A 21,531-nucleotide genomic window follows, 5' to 3' on the forward strand; every position below is an offset into this window, starting at 1 on the left:
GTGAGACATGAAGGTGGGAGAGTTTATAGCTTCCTGGAATAAAATCCCACTGAAATGCCTGCAGGTTAAGGTTGGGCCAGTTGTGTGACCTCTTTGGGGCTCAGTTTCCTCATCTGTAAAATGGGAATAGCAACAGCCTTTACTTAGAGAGTTATTTGAGGGTTAAAGCAGGATATTATACATAAATCACTTAGCACACAGGATTCTCTGGTCAGTGGTCAGGACACACCGATTCCACTGCAGAGGGTATGGGTTCGATCCCTGTTGGGAGAAGTAAGATTCCATGAACCGTGCATTGCGTCCAAAACAAAACACACTGAGCACAGAGCCTGGCACCCAGTAAGCCTCAACAAGGCCTGGGGTATACGAAAAGAAATGTGGAGGTGGGCAGACTTGGTGGGGTGGTAAGTTGGAGGGAGCAAGAGGTAAGGGGCAAGGACTTCCCTGCTAGTCCAGTGGTTAAGAATCCTTGCAATGCTAGGGAACAGGGTTTGATCCTTGGTTAAGGAACTATCACTTCATGGCAAGTAGATGGGGAAACAGTGGAAACAGTGACAGACTTTATTTTCTTGGGCTCCAAAATCACTGCAGATGGTGACTGCAGCTACTAAATTAAAAGACGCTTGCTCCTTGGAAGAAAAGCTATGACAAATCTAGACAGCATATTAAAAAGCAGACATTACTTTGCCAACAAAGGTCTATCTAGTCAATCCTATGGTTTTGCCAGTAGTCATGTATGGATGTGAGAGTTGGAACATAAAGAAGGCTGAACGCTGAAGAAATGGTGCTTTTGAACTGTGGTGTTGGAGAAGACTCTTGAGAGTCCCTTGGACAGCAAGGAGATCCAACCAATACATCCTAAAGGAAACCAATCCTGAATATTCATTGGAAGGACTGATGCTGAAGCTGAAGCTTCAATACTTTGGCCACCTGATGTGAAGAGCTGACTCACTGGAAAAGACCCAGATGCTGGGAAAGATTGAAGGCAAGAGGAGAAGGGGACAAGATGGCTGGATGGCATCACTGACTCAATGGACATGAGTTTGAGCAAGCTCCAGGAGATGGTGAAGGACAAGGAAGTCTGGCGTGCTGCAGTTCATGGGGTCGCAAAGAGTCTGACATGACTAAATGACTGAACAATAACAGGGAACTAAGATCCCACATGCCATGGAGCAACTAAGCCTGTGAGCCACAACTGAGAATCCTTGCACCACAATGAAAGATCCCATGTGCAGCAACTAAGACCCGATTCAGCCAAAATTTAAAAAAAATGTTAAAAAAAAAAAAAGAGGTGAGGGGAGATCCTTAAGGTGTCATCTCAGCTATCAAGATATCTGTCATCTGAAAAAAAGGGGACCAGGGAGCTGAGGACAGAAAGTCAGGAGGAGGGCTGGTCTCCCAATCGGGTGGCAAACCTTAGGCTGCTTTTGAGGGAGATTTAAGTATTTTGCAAGCTACCCAAGCTTCCTTCTAGAGATGAGGGCAGGAAGCAGGATTTCCAGGCAGCTTGAGCTACAGCATTCGGCATCGGCCCCCACTTCACATCTTTAGTGCTTTTAGGGATTGTGAGAGGAGCTAAGAGGAGCCAAGGATCACCCAGGTCCTGCCTTCCTGCAAGGCTTTGCCACAGCCTGCAAAACTGTTGCTACGGCGACCTCAGCCCAGGTGCAGGAGTTTACCAGAATGCTTTAAATAGGTTGGTGTTACCATAGCATCTTTTTTTTTTTTGCACTGAAGATACATATTTTAACAGCTTTACATGTAATATTCATATATTTAAAAACTTCAAGTGCTTTCAATTTAAAAAAATCTAAAAATTCCAAAATAAGGCATTCAATATTTGAAAAAAGTCCAGATGTACAAAATGTTATTCTGTCATGAAAGCTCCACACCAACATTATATGCTTGGGGAAAAGAAAGACAAATAGAATATATTACAATTTTGTGTAAGCAATAACTTAGTTTACACCATGCAACAAAAAGTACATTCATTAAGATACACAAGCTTTTGTATGTTCTAAATTGAAGGACTTTTTTTCCCCCTGCAGAATCCTTAAAACCTGTGGCACTTGAAATATGTTAGCCTTTCTATTGAGAGGTAAATTACAACAATGATGAAAAAGATTAACACACCATTTGTGTATTATGAATCATTCCAGCCTTATTCAACAATGGCCAAAACTCCTTTCTCATTTTCTCATTTGTATTCCTGATAAAGCTGTGCTGCCTGATTATTGGCTGGACTATTGGATTCAGTTCATCCAGCAGAGACTAAATTGGTGTTAAGATAGAAGGTCAGACTCCACCGATTCTGAAAACACCTAACAGTTGGCATTTTATTTGGATATTCTTTTTTTTTTTTTTTTTATTTGGATATTCTTAAGAAAATTCTATTACTAGTTTAAAAGTACCATCTTCAAAGAGTGTCCCTTCTGGTCCAAATATAACTGCATTGCACTGCAAGATGTTTTCAGATGGTGCGCTACTGACATCCACAGGTGAGTCCTCTTACCATCAACTGAAATCCTGCATAAGCCTCCTGTAGGCTGGAGGCAACATGCACCTGAGCTGCCCTGAGGTCAGTCTGAAACCTTCATAGCATCTTAAAAGTCCATGAACATTTACGGACTAACTTCCAGTGCTCTGGTAGATTCTCCTGGGGAAACAGAGACAAATCCACGCAGCCCTTACCCTCCCTGGGTGACCTTGGGGAGATAAACAGCCCCATGGGAAGGAATTATCAGTGAAGGGCCTCAGTCGTAGTTCTTAACCGTGGTGGTGCTTCTCCTACACGGTGGGACTTAGTGACACATTTGACCTGCAGCCACTGTGAAGGCAAGAAGTGACTCCAGACCAGGGTGGCCTGACCTGCCAAAGACTTAAGGGGTGGGTCAGATTCAGAGAGGCAGAAAGGAGCGGGGATGCCACCAACCACTGAAGGGAATAATTGGGTGAATGTGAAGCCAATTACACATGTTATCTCATTTAAGCCCACACAACGCCATGAGGTCAGTACTGGTGTTACCTCCATTTCACTTTGCAAAGATGAGACAGAGACACACAGCAACTCTTTCAAGGTCTCGCCACCAAAAGTCAGAGGCTACCGCTATCTGACTTCCCGTGGTTTCTCTGAAGTGCCACATTTGTGCTTTGCCAGGTTCTGGGCATCTCCTGTGTGCTCAGTTGCGCACTCGTGTCTGGCTCTTTTGTGACCCCATGGACTGTAGCCCGCGATGCTCCTCTGTTCATGGAATTTTCCAGGCAAGAATACATGGGTTGCCATACCCTCCTCCAGGGGATCGTCCCAACTCAGGGATTGAACCTGAGTCTCCTGTGTCTTCTGCATTGCAGGTGGCTTCTTTACCCAGTGAGCCACTGGAGAAGCCCTACCTTTATTGATTGTTTTTGGCTGCACTGGGTCTTTGTTGCTGCACATGGGCTTTCTCTAGCTGTGGGCAGGGGGCTACTCTCTTGTGCTCCACGTGCTTCTTTGTAGTGGCTTCTCGTTATGGAGCAGGGGCTCTAGAGCGCTAGTGTTTCAGCTCAGTAGTTTTGGAGCATGGGCTTAGTTGCTCCGGGGCATGTGGCATCTTGGTTCGTGGACCAGGGATCGAACATAGGTTAGCAGGTGGATTCTTACCACTGAATCAACAGGGATCCTGCATCTCCTACCCTTAATGTGGGAAAGCTCTCCTTCTTGCCTTTCCCCTCTAATACAGGGCTGGAGACAGATCTGCAGAGTGGAAAAGGGGAAGCTTGAAGTTCTGGCTAAAGAGTTAGGGCTCGAGTTTCCTTTTCTCCTTCCTCAACCCTGAAGTCTTGCCCAATAGCAGCTGAGCAGTGGGGCTGCAAGGTTGCCTCACTTCTAGAAGGCTGGCCGCAGCCTTCCTGGCCCAAACCCACTTCCGGTCTTCATGCCTCTTTTGTCACAAGGTGATTCTCACACTTCCTGTTGATTTCCACTTTGTTTCAGCTGCTTCAGCTCTGGCCACTTTGTGCTGCTGTTGATCTGATCTGTGAGGCCTGGGACACAGGACCAGGTATGCTGGGATGGTGGGGATTAGGGGGTCAGCTTGGATAAGGTCTGGGCCAGATCAGGGCCAGAGTGGGGGGCTCCTGGTGGACCCTTTCTGTCCATTTTGGGGGACTGTCAGAAGCTGGGGTCAGTTTGTGAAGTTGGTTATGTCCCTGTGAGGGGTGGTACCAGGGGTGGCTTCCTGAAACCACATCATTTGACCTCTACCCCCCTAAAATCTCAGCACCTGGATTTGGTTGTGTTACCTGAGCTGCCCAGGTAACATTTTTATAGGCTGTAGAGAGAGTTGCTTGAGTTCTGACAGGCTTCTCTGGGATTGACTTTGACACAGCTGGTGTGATGCTTGGAAAGTTTGCTGAACTGACCAAGTTGGGGCTCGTGATTAAGTCCTGGCTCCTTGTCTTATTGATGGGCAATTCACTGTCCTCTGAACCTTTCTGGTCTACACAGTTCAAAAATGTCTCTGTTTTGTGGGATGTTGGTGGTGCTTAAGCAGGACCATGATTGTGAAAGTGTTTTGTAAACTGTAAGATGGCATTCTCAGGGTGTGAGGTTACTTTCGTTTTCTAAATGGAACTAGATACCTTATTTTTCCTGATAGTGATAATTGGTGAAAATCTAAACAAAGAAAAAGGGAGAATTTTTACATAATTCCAGCCCCAGAGATTATTAATGACACTGGTATATAAATTTCTACTTAAAAAATTGCAAATTTTTTTTTTTATTGTAAAATACACCAATTCAATGGAAATGAACTTGGGCAAACTCTGGGAGATGGTGAGGGACAGGGAAGTCTGGTGTGCTGCAGTCCATGGGGTCACAAAGAGTTGGACACAACTGAGTGAACAATAACAAATATACATAAAATAAAAATTACTGCTTTTAAGCATACAGTTTAGTGGCATTAAATACATTCATGTTGACATGCATCTATCACCAAGATCCATCTCCAGATTTTTTTTCTTCTTCTCCAAGTGAAACTTTACTCATTAAACAGTATCTCCCTAGTCTTCCCCACCCCAGTCTCTGGCAACTACCACTGTACTCTCTCTCGAATGGAACCATACAGTATTTGTCCTTTGATGGCTGGCTTATTTCACATATATTGCCTTCAAGGTTCATGCATGTTGTAGCAGGTGTCAGAATTTCCTTCCTTTTTTAAGGTTGAATAATATTGCATTGTCTATAGACACTGCATTTTGTTTATATCATCTGCTGATGGACAGGATTGCTTCCACCTTTTGGTTATTATAAATAATGCTGCTGTGAATACAAGTGTACAGGTATCTACTTGAGTCCTTGCTTTTAATTCTTTTTCATGTATACTCACAAATGGATTTGCTGGATCATATGGTAATTCTGTGTTTACTTTTTTGAGGAACTTTCAGAATGTTTTCCATAGTGGCTGTACCATTTTGGATTCCTACCAGCAACGCACAAGGGTTCCAATTTCTCTATATCCTTACCAACACTTGTTTTCTGGTGGTGGTTTTCCTTTTCCCAGTGGGTATGGTATCTCATTATAGTTTTGATTTGTGTTTCCCTGATGATTAGTGATGTAGAGCTCCTTTTCATGTGCTTGTTAGCCATCTGTGTACTTCTTTGGAGAAATATCTGTTCAAGGTCTTTGTCCATTTTTAAATCGAGTTTGGTATTTTTGTTATTGAGTTGTAGTAGTTGTAGTAGTTCTTTATATATTCTGGAAATTAACTAGATCTCTAAAACGATATTTCTTGTGTCAAACTGTATTTACTGTTCTCTAACCATTTTTAAACTTATTTTATTTATTGGCTGTGCTGGGTCTTTGCTGCCTGCGGGCTTTTCTCTAGTTTTGGGAAGTGGGGGCTACTCTTCTTTGTGGTGCTTGGGATTCTCATTGCAGTGGCTTCTCTTGTTGCAGAGCACGGGCTCTAGGGCACGGGGGCTTCAGTAGCTGTGGTGTGTGGTTTCAATAGTTCGTGGTTACCCGGCTCTAGAGCATAGGCTCAACATTTGTTGTGTGCAGACTTAGCTGCTCTGGAGCATGTGAGATCTTTCCGGATCAGGGATTCAACCTGCGTCTCCTACACTGGCAGGCAGATTCTTTACCACTGAGCCACCAGGGAAGCCCTCTTTTTTTCACTTAGTATCACTTGAGTATCATCTCATGTGAATTTATAAAATCTTCCTTGTCCTTCCTAACAGCTGTGTAGTATTCCAGTGCTTGAATATACTATGATTTATTAAATGAGTCTCCTAGGTGTTTAGATTGTTTCCAGTTTATTGGCATGATGATAAAACAATGCTGCAGGAAACATCATTGAACATACATCTTTGCATATTACTTGCCTAATACTTTGCATATTACTTCTATAATTTCCTTAGGATAAATCCTTAACAAGTTGAGTGCTGGGTAAAAGGTTATGCATATATTCACAGTTTTAATTCATTTGTCCAGATTCCTCTAATAAATGTCATACCATTTGTTTTAAATTTCATATCCACTTTTATTAAGGCAGTTACAAAGATTACACTGAAGAATAGCAATTCCGTGCCGCATCTCCCCTCTTCCAAGTTCTCCCTATCACACACAACATTTCCAATTATTTTAGTTGTTTCTATTTCCAAATAAAGTGCCTGTATGACTAGTTTTTTCTGTTTTAGTTATCATCTATTGACTTTGTATTATGAAAGGTAAGGACACAGCACTCTTACCTGATCCACATTATTGCTCCCCCATCTTCCTGATGTGGTTAATCACATATTTGGTGAAATTAACATTCATATAATATCCTTATTTCTCTAAAGATATTTATTAAAGTTTTTTATCTTTCCAGCTTATTTCTGCTCGCAGTATTGTATTCATTACTCCTAAATTTCTTTTGTGTTATTTTGCTATTTCACGTGGGAGAGTGTTTGGTGGTTCCTAGTTGAATGTTTATTTTTATGACCAGGGAACTTGAAGCTGATTGGAGGGTGTGTGTGTGGGTGTGTGTGTGGGTGTGTGTGTGGCGGGAGTTGGGGGCTTGTTGACTGTTGGACCTGTGTGTGTGTGTGTATAGGGAGAGTTGGGAGCTTGTTGACTGTTGGACCTCTCTGAGTGATCAAGTGGACAGGCCAGGTCATGTGGTTCTGTTGAGGAAAATTCTTTGATCTCCTGCCTGGACGGCAGGCTGCTGCCAGCATTCTTGGAGGGTCACTAGGGGAAGGAAGCTGCATTCTCATCATTTGATACACAGACTTTGAAGAATCCTCCCTCCCTCTATCCACTTCCTTTTGTAGTGTAGTGACAGCCTTGCCCTCTGCTATGCCCAGAGTCCCAGGTCTGGAGCTTCTCTGGTTTAATTTCGCCAGAGAAGGCTCCTCCTCCTGCTGGGCCAGTGGAGAGAGCTAAGTGCTTTGGCTGGTCAACTGCCTGGGCTGTGCAGTCCAAGTGATTTTGTAAACACACTGGTGCTTTCAACAGCCCTTCCTGTTTTCGGTCTTAACCCACTCTGCCTTCTGACATAGCTGGTACCTCCAATTCCTGGGCCTCTCTGTGGTTCGCAGGCAGACCTCCGCTTGCTTCCAGTTGGCATTCAGTTTCCAGCCTTCTCTGATACGATCTGTCAGCTGCCACTCACCAGTCTGCTCTCCCTCTTTCAAGATACTGTTGACATCTTGCCCTCTGTGGTCTCCTCTCCTGTACTCTGTCTTGGTGGGTTTCTGCCTTTTAAAATTTCCGTCCTGCCTTTTTTTGTGGTGTTTCAAGAGGAAGAGGAGATATTTAGATTCAATCCATCATGGTAACTGCTATGGTTTATAGCATTTTTCACTTAGACCAGCAATGTCTGAGAGTGCTGACTTCCTCACACTGTATCAGCACTGGGTATTATCATTTATTTATTTACTTGGCTGTACCTCGCGACTTCAGGATCTTAGTTCCCCAATCAGGGACTGAATCCATGCCTCCTGCAGTGGAAGCATGTAGTCCTAACCCCTGGACCACCAGGGAATTCCCCTATCATTTGTTTTAAGCTCTAATAATCTGCTAAGCGAATAAACAGTATCTCCCTTGTCATTTTAATTTACATTTTAAAAGTTATTAATGAAACGATAGTCTTCTCACATGTTTATTGACCAGTTGTATTTTTTCAGTGAACTACTTATTTGTGTTCACTGCTCATCTTTCTACTGGAGTAGGATAATTGTTAAATTGCTAGCATATGGCCAGCTCAGGAAAGAGGTTTGTGGTTGATTCCTTATTTTTCTGTATGTACAATCTCAGAATGTAGGCTTCAGAAAACAACAGTTCTTAATGACAGTGTCAGCAATTTGAATTTTTTTCTCCTTTGGATTATGAAAGTAATCTGTGTTCACTGTAGAAAATTTGGAAGATACAGATAAACACAAAAAAGAAAATATAAATCACCTAGAGATAGCTACTGGGGCTTCCCAGGTGGTGCCAGTGGTAAAGAGCCCACCTGCCAATGCAGGAGACGCAAGGAACAGGTTTGATCTCTGGGTCAGGAAGATCCACTGAAGGAGCGCATGGCAACCCACTCCAGTATTCTTGCCTGGAGCATCCCATGGACAGAGGAGCCTGGCGGGCTACAGTTCACAAGGTCACAAAGAGTTGGACATGATTGAAGCGACTGAGTACACATGCATGCACGCACACACAGATAGCTACTAACTACATCTTTCCAGTCTTTTTCCCCCATAGATATATTCTTATAAAAATGCAGTCATTTTATGTTGCATTTATGCTGTCTATTTACTAATCATAATTTGTTCTCATATTGTTATACAATGTTCTATGACACAGTCATGGCTAGCCAGTCTTCCACTGTGTACAATCATTGAGTTTAGTCAGTTCCCTTTGGACATTTAGGGTCTTACTGGGTTAAAATTTGCATTAACAAGTTCCTCTTTTGATCACGATGCCACCTAACTTTGTTTTCCACTGACTATCTGCTTAGCAATCTCTTTTTTTGTGGGGAAAGGATGAAGGTAAACTTTAATCCTTTTCTGGTTAAATTATGACTCATTCCAAATTAATGAATACAGACTCATGGAGATTTTCTAGCACTTTTTTTTTTTTCTGTAGGTCAGAGGGACAGATGGTGAAGGATCACCCTAAGATTCTCATTAGATTCCTCTACAGCTTTCAATTAGAAAATGACTAGTGACGAAAGCACCAGGGAGGAGAGATGTATGCAATGATGAGAAAAAAGAAACTGATCAGGCAGGCCTCTGAAAAAAATCATCCAAGAAATAACAGCTTACAAGAGAGACTCTGAAAAACAAGCCTGAGAGTTGGGGATCCAAATTCTGTCCCTGAGTCTGCCACTAGCTGTGTGCCCTTGGGCAGGTTGCTCAACCTCTCTGGTTTCCTCATTGGCATTCCTCATCTCAGGTTGATTTCTAAGTTCTCTTGTGTCTTTTGAAGTACAGACTTTGTCACACTATCTGTGTGACCCTGGACAAGTTGCTCAACCTCTCTGGGATGTGGTGGTCTCAGTTCATACGGTTGCTGTGAATGGATATGTGTAACCCACTCATCACAGGGCCTGTCCCAGATGAAGTATCTAATAAATGAAAGCTATTTTTATTGCATGTCAATCATTATGTAAGAGGAGGGCCATTATATCATCCCACACCCTGTGGATGGAAAGGAACTCTGTCTTCTTAAAAGCCATTTCGAAGTCCAATCAGCAGCTGGGACACAAGCCAAGGGGCACAGTACAAAGTCACCACCGGCACAGACATCCCTTTGTAGCGTATCCTTCCCTGAGACCTGGATGCCGTCCAGATGTAGGTCGAGTAAACACCCTCTGCTCAGCACTGATAAGTAGGATGCATGAATGTTGGTCCACAGGGGAGGCAACAGGAAACCCCACTTTCCAAATATAAAATATCCGTGAGTGTAGCAGAAGGGGAACTGAGTCCTAAATGATATGAATCACCAAGGGAGGGATGCTATTAAGAAAAAGCTGACATCCTTTCAAGCTGTGATTAATGACCACGGAGACTGGAGGAAGAAGTCGTGGGTGTAGCCTTGCTCTTTGTTGCTGGTGACTTCTTGGACAAATTACCCTCTTCTGTAAAATCAGGAGGCTGGATTTTTGTTCCCCAAAGGACAGTCTGTGTACTACTGGTGGCACGCACAGTGATGTTATATAGTGCACAGAAAACATCTGACATCTTGATAGTCATGTATTAATTTATGAAATAGTAGGGAAAATATGACTAGCCATCAACTCTAGGATTTCATATATTATTTTTTTACATAGATATTATTTTTATAAAGTTCATTATTTATTTTGTATTGGGGTGAAAGTGAAAGTCACTGACTCTTTGCGACCCCATAGATTATACAGTCCATACAGTCCATGGAATTCTCCAGGCCAGAATACTGGAGTGGGTAGCTGTTCCCTTCTCCAAGGGATCTTCCCAATCCAGGGATCAAACCCAGGTCTCCCACATTGCAGGTGGATTCTTTACCAGCTGAGCCACCAGGGAAGTCCTAAGTTTGTTTTTTAAAAAGTGGTCTGAGTCAAAGAAAAAGTCAAAGAGGATATGCAGAAATGGTAAATATTGTGAAGGTGGTAAAGTTGGAGCATGAGATGTGGTAGGCAGCATAAAAGCCCCCCAAAGATGTCTAGGTCCTAATCCTCAGAACCTGTGAGTATGTTACCTTTTATGGCAAAAGGACTTTGTGGTAGTGATTAAGTTAAGGATTTAGAAATGAGATGATTCTGTCAAGAAAAGTTCTCCGGGTACTTCACTGGTGATCCAGGGTTAGGAATCCTCCTTGCAATGCAGGGGATGGGGGTTTGACCTCTGGTCGGGAAGCTAAAATCCCACATGCCATGGGGCAACTAAACCCCACCATGACTAGAGAGTCTGTGAGCCACAGTGGAAAGATCCAGCATGACACTACAAAGATCTGGGTGCCACAATGAAGACCCAACACAGCCAAATAAATAAATAAAAGGTCTCTGATTTCCTGCCTAGAGGGTACAGGCTGGCATTCTGGGAGACCATCAGGGAAGGAAGCTGGGGTCTCATCATTTGACATTCAGCCTTTGAAGAATCCCCTTCCCTCTCTCTTGCTTCCTTTTATATTGGACTAATTTAGCCTGGCTCAGGCATGCCCAGTGGGGCTTCCCAGGTGGCTCAGTGGTAAAGAATCTGCCTGCCCAGTGCAGGAGATGCAAGAGACACAGATGTCATCCCTGGATCGAGAAGATCCCCTGTAGAAGGGAATGGCTGCCCACTCCACGATTCTTGCCTGGAGAATCCCATGAACAGAGGAGCCTGGCAGGCTACAGTGTATGGGTTACAAAGAGTCACACATGACTGAGCATAGTATGCCCAGTGTCCCAGGTCTGGAGCTTCTCTGGTTTAGTTTCCCCAGAGAGTAAACTTCCTCCCACTGGGCTGGATTATCTGGATGGGCCCAATGTAATTAGAAAGGTTCTTGTAAGAGGGAGGTGGAAGGAGTCAGAATAAGGCACTGTGATAACAGAAATAGCTGCTGGAGTGATGCGGCCATAAGCTAAGGAATGCTGTGGCTTCTAGAAGCTGGAAATGGCAAGGAACTGATTCTCCCTGGATCCTCTAGAAAGGAACAGTCCTGCCAAAACCTTGATGTTAGCCCCGAAAGTCTCACTTTGGACCTCTGACCTCCAGGACCGTAAAAGAATCAATGTGGGTTGTTTTAAGCACTAAGCTTGTGGTAATTTGTTACAGCAGCTTCAGGAAACAAATACAGCAGACATCAGATGCACTGGAAAGGCGGTTTATTCTGCAGGTTCAGCAATTCCCTGGGCACAGCAAAGGGATGTTGGCAGAAACGAGAATGTCCTTGGTCACTGGGCCCCATCCATCTAGGACCGGGCTGACCCTACCATCACATTGGGCAAACTGGCCAAGGAGAGAGAGGGTCTGAACGCCCCCAGGAGGGTGCTTGGCACCTGGAAGACAGGGTGGGTTCTGACTCACGGGAACTATCAACATTGTCATCTGGTCCAACCATCACATTTTACAGATGAAGAAACTGAGGCTCAGAGAAGGGAAGCAGAGTCACCTGTGATGGGGCTGATTTGGCAGAAAAGAACAAACACCTGAATTCCTGAGGTGCTGGGAGGGACGAGTCGCAGGTGGGGCGGGGCTGGCTTCTCACACCAGGGTGGGGAGCCTGAGAAGGGGTGGGGCTGCACCTTCGGCTAGGGGTGGAGGGTGGATCTTGCCACCCTTTGATCACCTCCTCCTTGTGTCTGGGGCCTCTCTCACACTGCTTTCTCTAGTATCTTTTTATCAGGGTTTTAATAACCATTTGTCAACATAAGACTTTGGAAAGTTGTCGAAACAGCAAGGTGCTTGAAGAAAGGGTTTCCTTGCTCCCCGCTTATCCTGCCCCCAGCACTTTAATTAATGTCTCCTCTTCTGCCTGGTTTGCACCCCTCCAAAGGGATGTTCACTTGCTTTTCATAGAAGAGACACTTCTACTGTGATTAATAGCAAACCTGGGATGTTTGATTTCTGCATTTAAGCATTTATGGATCAAAATTGGCCTCTGTGGTCAGGACTATCCTGAGTAAAGCCTTTTCTTCTAATTTTGAGGAGAAAATATTTTTTCATGTAAAGGCCCCCAAACCCCCTTGTTGTAATTTTCAAAGAGGAGGGATTTCCTTGGAGGTCCAGTGGTTAAGCCTGCACTTTCCAATGCAGGGCATGTAGGTTTGATCCCTGGCTGGGGAGGGAAGATCCCATATGCCTTGAGGCCGGAGGCCAAAAAATAAAAAAGTAAAACAGAAGCAATATTGTCACACATTCAACAAAGACTTTAAAGATGGTCCATATAAAAAAAAAATCTTTTAAAAAACAAGACAAACCCCCAAACCGGACATCAAGGCCTGTGTTGTTATTATACAGAAATAGATCAAAACTAATGTGAAATTTCCTCTGAGATCCCATGGGCTGTCATTTTAGCATAATAGGTTGTAATGATAAATGGTCAAGGTATCATTCCCCTATCATTAAACAATGGTCACCAGACAAGCGATCCCTGGAGAAGCAATCCTTACATTCCAGATTAGTTATGGTCGACATCCCAGGTGGTTCTACCAAAGCCCCAGATAGCATTATGCTGTCAGTTAAAGGATGTGCAGAAGATATGACATCCAAAAGATTGTGGGGGAGGGGGGGTTCCCTGGTGGCACAGTGGGAAAGAATCTACCTGTCAATGCAGGGAACACAGGTTCGATCCCTAATCCAGGAAGATTCCACATGCTGGGGAGCAGCTAAGCCTGTGCGCCACAACTCCTGAGCCCGTGAGCTCTAGCGCCTGTGCTCTGCAATGAGAAGCCACAGCAATGAGAAGCCTGTGCACCACAACGAAGAGTAATAACCCCTGCTCACCGCAACTAGAGAAGAGCCCACGTGCAGTAACGAAGACCCAGCGCAGGCAAAAAGAAAAAAAAAAAGTTTCCTTAAAAAAAAAGATAAATTGCAGGGTGGAAGCTTTACACCTGTGCAATCAACACATACATGTTTACAGAAGAGAATAACATCAGATTGGGCTAACTAGGGAGTCAGAGCGGAAGGACTTTTATTTTTGGCTGCACCACATGGCTTGTGGGATCTTAGTTCTCCGACCAGGGATCAAACTTGTGCCCACAGCAGAGGAAGAGTGGAGTCTTAACCACTGGACCACCAGGGAATTCCTAATTGCTCATTTTTTATTAGTGGAGTTTTTAAAGTTGAGAGTTCTAAATGATAAAAGTGCTCTGATGAAAGAAAAAAAAAATGGAGAAAGCAGAAGAGAGCAATGAAAATAACTTATTCACTGCAAGTTTTTTATTCTTCAACAAATGCTAAGAGCCTACCACATGCCAGGTGCTGTCTTAAATGCCATCCTAAATATAAAATATTGAAAAGCTCTGACTCCTTTTTTCTTCCTCAGTACTCATCACTGCCTGACATGCTAATGTTTTTTAATTTTTGGTTTCCATTCTTTCTCTTCCCTAAGCTTGTTTTGTTGCCTGCTGTATCTCTGGGGCCTAGAACAGTGCCAGACACTCAATTATATTCATTTAATGGTTGAATTAATGTCTTTTATTCCTGGTAACTTTGACTCATTGGTTTACTGGTCACGGGAACTTGGCTGAAATTGCCTGATGACAATCAGCTCAGGTTGCTGGTGAGAAACTCCATTTTTCTTCCTAGCCCCGTCATTCAATTAGAATGGTTTGGGAGTAGGCAAAACTGGTGCCACCTTGTCTGTGCAAAGGTGTGTAAGCAGATACTGCTTCTGTCTGGGGACAGTCACACTGTTTATGTAGGTGTGATGTTAATAGCCCTTGGCGTTGCCAGGTGTTAACCCAATTAGCAATTATCAGTGTTGTGCTAGGCTGTTCCGTGGAGGCAGCTGTCACTCTGGGGTGTGGGTAGGGACCATGAAGGGGCTGGAGTTGGGGACGGGGCTGACAGTGAAGACCAGAGCTCAGAGGAGTGTAGGCTCTGAAGTCAGGAAGCCCAGGAGGCTACAGACAGTTCTGGAACGGGAGGAATCTGCTATTCAGGTAGGCTTCTGGGGAAGAAATGGGACAGCCCCACGAAATTCATGGGCACAGCAGGATCTCAGGTTCCATCAACAGGGGAAAGAGACTCTGGCAACATCAGTTCGTCCCCCTGGATAAGGACAAGGGTAGCTTTCCTTCCAGCTACCAGTAACGGGGCAGCACCTTGGCAGGAAGGCCTTTTGCTGGCTCAATCTAAATTGTCCTCATTTTTCACACCTGCAAGAGCCCTTTTCAAGGCCCTCAGAGGCGGGACCCTACCTTCCCCCTGCCCTGCCCCAGCTAGGGGCAGAAGCAGGCTGCATTTTCAGACACACCACGGAAGGGAAAGAACGGCAAGGAGGTTTGGAACCTAAACCCCTCATAGCAAATTCTCAGCGTACCCATGTCCTACCTTTCTGTTGACTTAACAGCCAAATTCTGATGGAAGCACTGACTGGGAGCCTGAGTTGCTTTGGATAATTGGTGAGCTCCGTTTGCTCAAGATGCTACCGAAGATGCAATCAAAGTAACAAATGGAATTTTCTTTTCCCTTTGGCACAGGGATACCCTAGGCTGAACTGTTGATGGCTGGCTGGGTCAAGGGTTAGGGACCCACCAGAAGTGGGAATTCAAAAAAGTTATTTAAAAAAATATTTATTTATTTGGCTGCATCAGGTCTTTTGTGGTATTCGAACTCAGTTGTGACATGTGGGATCTAGTTCCCTGACCAGGGATCAAACCCAGGCCCCCTGCATTGGGAACAGAGAGTCTTATCCACTGGACGACTAGGGAGGTCCCTAAAAAAATATTTTATTGAAGTTGATTTACAATGTTGTATTAATTTCTGAAGTACAGAAAAGTGATTCAGTTATTTATATATATATATATATATATATACACACACACATATATATATAATACATACATTCTGTTTCATAGTCTTTATGAAACCATTATGGCTTATCACAGGATATTGGGTATAGTTTTCTGTGTTATACAATAGGACCTTGTTGTTTTTCTGTATATATATGCAGTTTGCATCTGCTAATCCCAAACTCCTGCCCCCACCTTTCCTCCCCCTTGACAACCACAAGTCTATTCTGTACATCTGTGAGTTTGTTTCTGTTTTGCAGATAAATTCATTTGTGTCATATTTCAAATTCCAGATATAAATGATATGTCTCTTTCTTCATTTAGTATGATAATATCTAGGTCTGTCCATGTTGCTGCAAATGGCATTATTTCATTCTTTTTTATGGCTGAGTAATATTCCATTGTATGTGTGCCTGCATAAATCTATATATAGCTATCTGTCTAGATATCTAGATATATATATACCACACCTTCTTTATCCATTCATCTATTGATAGACATTTAGGTTGTTTCCATGTCTTGACAATTGTCAAGTGCTGTTAGGAACACAGGGGTCCACAGAAGTAGGCATTTTTGGCTGTGCTGGGTTTTCATTGCTACACATGGGCTTTCTCTAGCTGCAGCTAGCAGGGACTACTCTCTAGTTGCAGTGCATGGTCTTATTGCCTTGGCTTCTCTTGTGGAGCACCACCTCTAGGGCATGAGGGCTTCAGAAGTTGCCCTGCAGCATGTAGCACAGGGATCAGACCTGTGCCTCCTGCATTGGCAGGTGGATTCTTAACCACTGGATCACCAGGGAAGCCCTGAAGTGGGCATTTTTGAATCAGACATAGACTGGTTATTATTCCTTATCTTGGAAGGGGAAATTTACCATCTGGGTCCGGGCTGGGCGGGAGGGGCAGTGGCCTTGGAAGATGATGCCAACACTTTCTGCAGGGCCTGGCCTGCCATTAGGTGACTCAGTGTGTTTCCCAGGACTTCAGCCAGGGACCAGAGTTGCAGCCTTTATTTTTTCCTCTTGGGGTGGGACTGGTCTGTCTTGGCACCAGATCTGCAGGAAGGCCTCCCTGCTTACTCACCTCTGGGGCTCTGCTTTCCTGGCTGGGGCTGTGCTCTGGAGGATGAGATCATAGGCTTCTAAAATGTCCCAGGTCACTGGGCATGGACCGAGACCTGTTTGGGTTTAAACCTCAGCTCCCCTTGGTCTCAGTTTTCCCACATATAAAATGGATGTAATAATTTCAGTCTCATAGGCTGCTTGTGAGGAGATGTATGTAAAGCTTTCAGCACAGTTCTCTAGCCCAATAAATGGTAGTTATTAATAGCCCTCTTTTTTTTTTTTTTTTTGGCTGTGCCACATGGCATGTGGGATCTTAGTTCTCTGAGCAGGGACTGAACCCACGTCCCTCCAGTGGAAGGGCAGGGTCTTACCCAGTGAACCCAGGAAGTCCCAATAACCCCCCTTCTTTAGTGGCAGTACAGTGGTGGTTAACAGTCTGGTTTCTAGAGTTAGACAATCCAGACTAGGTGGGTTTGAACCTTGAGTCCTCTTTTTATCTAGCTGAGTGACCTTGGGCAATTTCATCTTGCTGAATCTCTATTTCCTCTTGGTAAACTGAAAATAATAACGGTACCTATATCATGGAGTCATTGTTAAGAATTAAACTATGCAAGCCAAGCATTTGGCACAATTGCCAGTACATACAAATGGTACAACAAAAGCGAACTAGTCTTATTATTATCATGAGCTTTTCAGAATCTAGTTCAAGGTGTCAGCTTTCCCACAACCCCATTAATTATTTCTTTGATTTTCACTGACTTGGATACCTCTTAGAGTCTATCTCGCACTATCTCGTTCCTGTTTATGTCCATGCCCACAAAAATAAAACTGAACCTCTCAGGCTCACCTTGTTCTCACCTTGAAATCTGTCTTACCTATCACTGTGTTCAAAAACCTCATATACCTAATCCCAACAGCGCTGACATCACGGAGAATTATGTTGTACATTACACAGCAAAAAGTTCCAAAAATTGTTTTTAAAAACAGCTCTATTCAAGTTTCCCCTCCCTAAGCAGATATCCATCATTCTCCTTCTGAGCTGGTTCCCTTCTCCTCTCTTCCAAGTCTCCTGGGGGGAATATATATAAATGAAATGGAATCCATTAGTTGGAGGTCCTAAGGGAATGAACACACACACACACACACACACACACACACATTTACAGAAATATACGCTTAGGTATATAAAATATACAAGTGGAAATACGTGTATTTCCTTGGTGCCCTCAAAGAATCCAGTCAACAAATATCTGAAAGCCCACGTTGTGCCTGGCACCAAGCTATCTTCTGGGAGACAAAAGGAATGAGGTTCCGATTCTCATGGAACTTACGTTTTCCTGGAGGAAGACAAGAAGTAGTATAAAATTTCAGCTAGCGGGATTGCTGTAAAAACAACACAGGTCTTTGTCAGAGTGATGGGGACTAGGATGCCTGGTATTCTACCGGGTGGTGGAGGTGACTCGGAGGTGAAATCTTATTATATATGGGAACACTGAAACAGTCACTTGCAGGACTCGGTTGGTGGCTGAAGACGGGGAGTCAGGTTCTCACCCACGGTGATGCCACTTTCCCGAACTCGGAGCCTTTCCGGGATACCGCGAAGGTCGCAAACTCACCTGCGCAGAAGGCCGCCGCCTGCTTGACATCAGCGCGTCGGGCCTGGCCCGGCCCCCTGTGACGCCATTCTCCCGACAGCCCCGCCCAGGCCGCCTCCAAGCTTGCGCGCATGCTCAGAACCCCGCCCCCGTGCGTCACAGAATGGCCTCGGACACCCAGGCAGCCCCTGACGTGTCGGGGAGGAGCCGGGCGCGGAGGTACGTGGAGTGGAGCTCAAGGCTGCGGAGGGGAGCGGAGCTGAACGGCTGGGCGGGCCTGGCCTGGCCAGTAGAGCGGAGACGTTGGTCGAGCGGGGGCGAACATGCGCTTTTGACACATTGGAGGTGAGTCTGCGGTGCGAGGGCGCTCCGGAGGGCGCCGGGCCGAGCCGGCGACGCCTAGGCCTGTCCCCGGGGAGCCTGCCAGCCCGAAGGCTGTGTCCGAGGCCGGGCCAGGCCCGGGTTCTGGGGCGGCCAGTCCGGGGGTAACTGTTCCAACCGCTCTAACTGCCCCTTCCACGCCCTGGTCCGAGGTGTGGCCCACCGGGGGCGCCTGGAAGGAAGCGAGCCGGGCGATCTCGGGAGGATGTGCCCGCGTCCGGGGGAGGGGTGAAGGATGGCGGGGACGGAGGCCGGGACGTGGCACAGTGGGCCCGGGCGCTGGTGGCGCAAGGAGCGGCTCGGTTGAAGGTGGCAGCGGTGAGCCCAGCCCGCCCCCCTCCCCCATCCCTTCAGCTGGGAAGGTGGTTCGGAGCCGGGTTGGATTTTGAACTCTCCTCGCCTCTCCCCCGCGGGGGCGAGGGCGGAAGCTGCCCACCTTGGGCTCCGGTGGCATTCCCATGACTGTCCGCCTTTAACTGCGGACACTCCTCTGGAGTTCAGAAAAGTGTCACCAAACGGGTTCGGACTGCTTGTGCTCGCTTCTCCCCCTCCACCCCGGTTGGTAAGCAACAAAGTAATCTTTAGTTTTGCTGAGGAATTGAGGATTCTTTCAGTGCTGATAATTTCATTACGTTTCTGTAGCGCCTTCACAGAACACTCTTGCTCCCTCCTCTTTTAACCTCGTCACCTAGTTAGTGGCTGTGCCTGGTTCTCGTATCGCCATTTGACGGATGGGGGAATTGAGGACAGGTGGGGTGGGGGCTTAAGTGATTTCTCCTGTGGACTCTCCCAACCCGTGAGGGGCTTCACGTGGTTCAGGATTTACGATTCCTGGCTTGGAGTTCTGGTTTCTTTTAGTGGGATTTTTCTACCTTTCTCAGGTAGAAAGCAAAGTAGAAAATCTGGCTTGCTAAAAATATACCAGAAGCTAGTAGATTTATTCAAATATTTTTGAGCAGACTCACCTAGGATAAGAACTGCTACTTAGTTATAAGAGAAATTCTATGCTGGAACTTGTTCATGGTTGCTGGCTAATTATTTTGTCCGATGAGTTGTGTTGCTTTTAATCGGTTTATGAAATAGGGCACTGGCTTTGCTAAATCATGAAATTGGTGAAGCAAAATGCAGCATTAGGTCATGTGTTGAAGAGAATCAAGGGGAACTAAGATACCTCTTCTGAATCTTTATTAAAGTTGAAAAGATCAGAAGGAACAACAACAACAAAACCTTTGGCTAGTCCTAGTTGCAAGTTGATCTGGCCCAGATAGAAATCTTAGGAAGCATTTGTTTTTTAGTTTTGTTTTGGCTTTTTAAATTAAATCGAAATTGGATGAGGAACACTTAAAATAAGTAGAAACCTCAGTAAAAACTTAAGAGCTTGCTTTCATGACATCTCCAAAGCTTATTTTTATTTGCATCTTAAGTCATGCTGGGATAAATTTGGTCACTGAAGCTTAAAATTATTTCTGACATAAGTTTCTGAGCACTTCATGAGGTAGAAAAAGAAGTTTGATAGTCAGGACCAAAAGGAGGACTGTATTTATGATTGACCTCAGAGTTTAAAATTCTGTAATTGTCACCTCTGGGAGTAGAAGAATTTTGGTAAAAAAGTATTGATTATCTATGGTAAGTTCCAGAATAACAGTCTCACTAGTTGATTCTATAACTATTAACAAGGAGGTGATATCATATAAAATGGATTTTCTTAGCATTGTGCAAAGATAGTTTCTTTGTAAATATAGCATTTAAGACAGGCAGTTTTATGTACAGTTGCTAGGTATCTGAAGGTCACACACAGTGTGATAACGTAACGCTCCATGTAAAAGTTGTCATCATTTTGGGATTCACACTCCATCCCTGTGAGACAGGATATTGAGAGAAGATTTGGGTAGTGGGGAAGAGTATGTAGTTATCTACCTTCATTTCAGCTTCAGGAGATTACAAATGTATCATTAAAGCATTTTTTTGGTAGCAGTGTAGTTTTCTGTATTGGCTAATTTTCTGTGGCCTAATATCTCTAGTTACATAGTTTCAAATAACACAATGAACACATCTTCCTGCTCTAACTTGAAGCAGAATGAACAGATTGTCTTTATAGCCCCTGAGAAAGTCTTTTGAATGTCTGCAGTGGTGGCAAATTTTTATTTGTGAAAAACCCAATTTTTGGAAAGGATAAGTCTGATGAATAAAATTAGAGTGATAAAGCTGGGTAATACCAATTAGGAAGCAGTAGAAATGAGATGTGACCACAAAGGAAGGGTTTTCTGTTTATTTTTTAATCTGGCTCTTCATGGCTGTTCCAAAAGAGATTTTAGAGATGTTTTCAGTAATGGTGGTGTAACTGAAATATGCACAGAACTTCCGGAGGTGATTAATTTTAAGGAATCTTTTATTTTATTTTATTTTTTAATTTAAAATAAAAATTATTATTTATCGTTTATACTATCTGCTCATACCACACTACCTTTTTTTTTTAATCTCTTTTTTTTTCTCCATTTATTTTTATTAGTTGGAGGCTAATTACTTTACAAGGGATCGTTGATTTTAAATTTTGAAGCATTGTGGTTATGTTATACTTCACAGGCCTGCAACTGAATGACCAGTTTTTAAGAATAATGAAATTTATGCTGTGTTTACTGTGTACCAGACTCTTGTACTGAGTACTTGCACATACTAACTCAGTCTTCTTTACAACCCTATTTTAATTATTATCCCCATTTTACAGGTGAGGGAATGGGTCACTGACTGGTTAAGTAACTTGCCCAAGGTCGTGAGTAGAGGACTGTGATTGAAATCTGGGCAGTTTGGCTCCAGAGTCTGGTCTCCTAACTGCAAGTCCAGTTGAGTCCAGACTGAGCTGCTCCTACCACCTGTTACCCTTCTAAGTGTTTTTAATTGGCTTGTTCTGGAAAAGCTGGTCCTTTAGTAAAAGGCTTCTGGCGTAGATAGTTTGAGGGACCAATAAGCGAGTTCTAAAAGTAGCCTGTTAATCAGAAAAAATATAGTCAACATTCAGTTCACATAAGATTCAGCCAAAAAAAAAAAAAACCCAAAAAA

The 21,531-nt window shown here is 44.2% G+C and overlaps 1 protein-coding gene and 1 pseudogene across 6 annotated transcripts in view; one reads left to right on the forward strand and one right to left on the reverse strand.

Annotated features, from left to right (window-relative positions):
* Window positions 1-2,161: 2,161 nt before the first annotated feature.
* LOC122694717 lies at window positions 2,162-2,559 on the reverse strand (annotated as a pseudogene).
* A 1,417-nt stretch (window positions 2,560-3,976) lies between these two features.
* Window positions 3,977-21,531, forward strand: part of NDEL1 (nudE neurodevelopment protein 1 like 1) — a 45,910-nt gene continuing 28,355 nt past the window's right edge. For 2 of the 6 annotated variants that reach the window (XM_043903803.1, XM_043903798.1), the window contains exon 1: window positions 18,260-18,438. The gene's annotated coding sequence lies outside the window, so the exon portion shown is untranslated. Of the gene's footprint in view, window positions 4,041-18,258; window positions 18,439-18,556; window positions 18,579-18,647; window positions 19,037-21,531 lie in introns of those variants that run through there. The other 4 variants (XM_043903800.1, XM_043903802.1, XM_043903801.1 and 1 more) reach the window with 4 other exon arrangements.

Source organism: Cervus elaphus, chromosome 5, assembly GCF_910594005.1.
Source record: "Cervus elaphus chromosome 5, mCerEla1.1, whole genome shotgun sequence".
NCBI classification, from domain to species: Eukaryota; Metazoa; Chordata; class Mammalia; order Artiodactyla; family Cervidae; genus Cervus; species Cervus elaphus.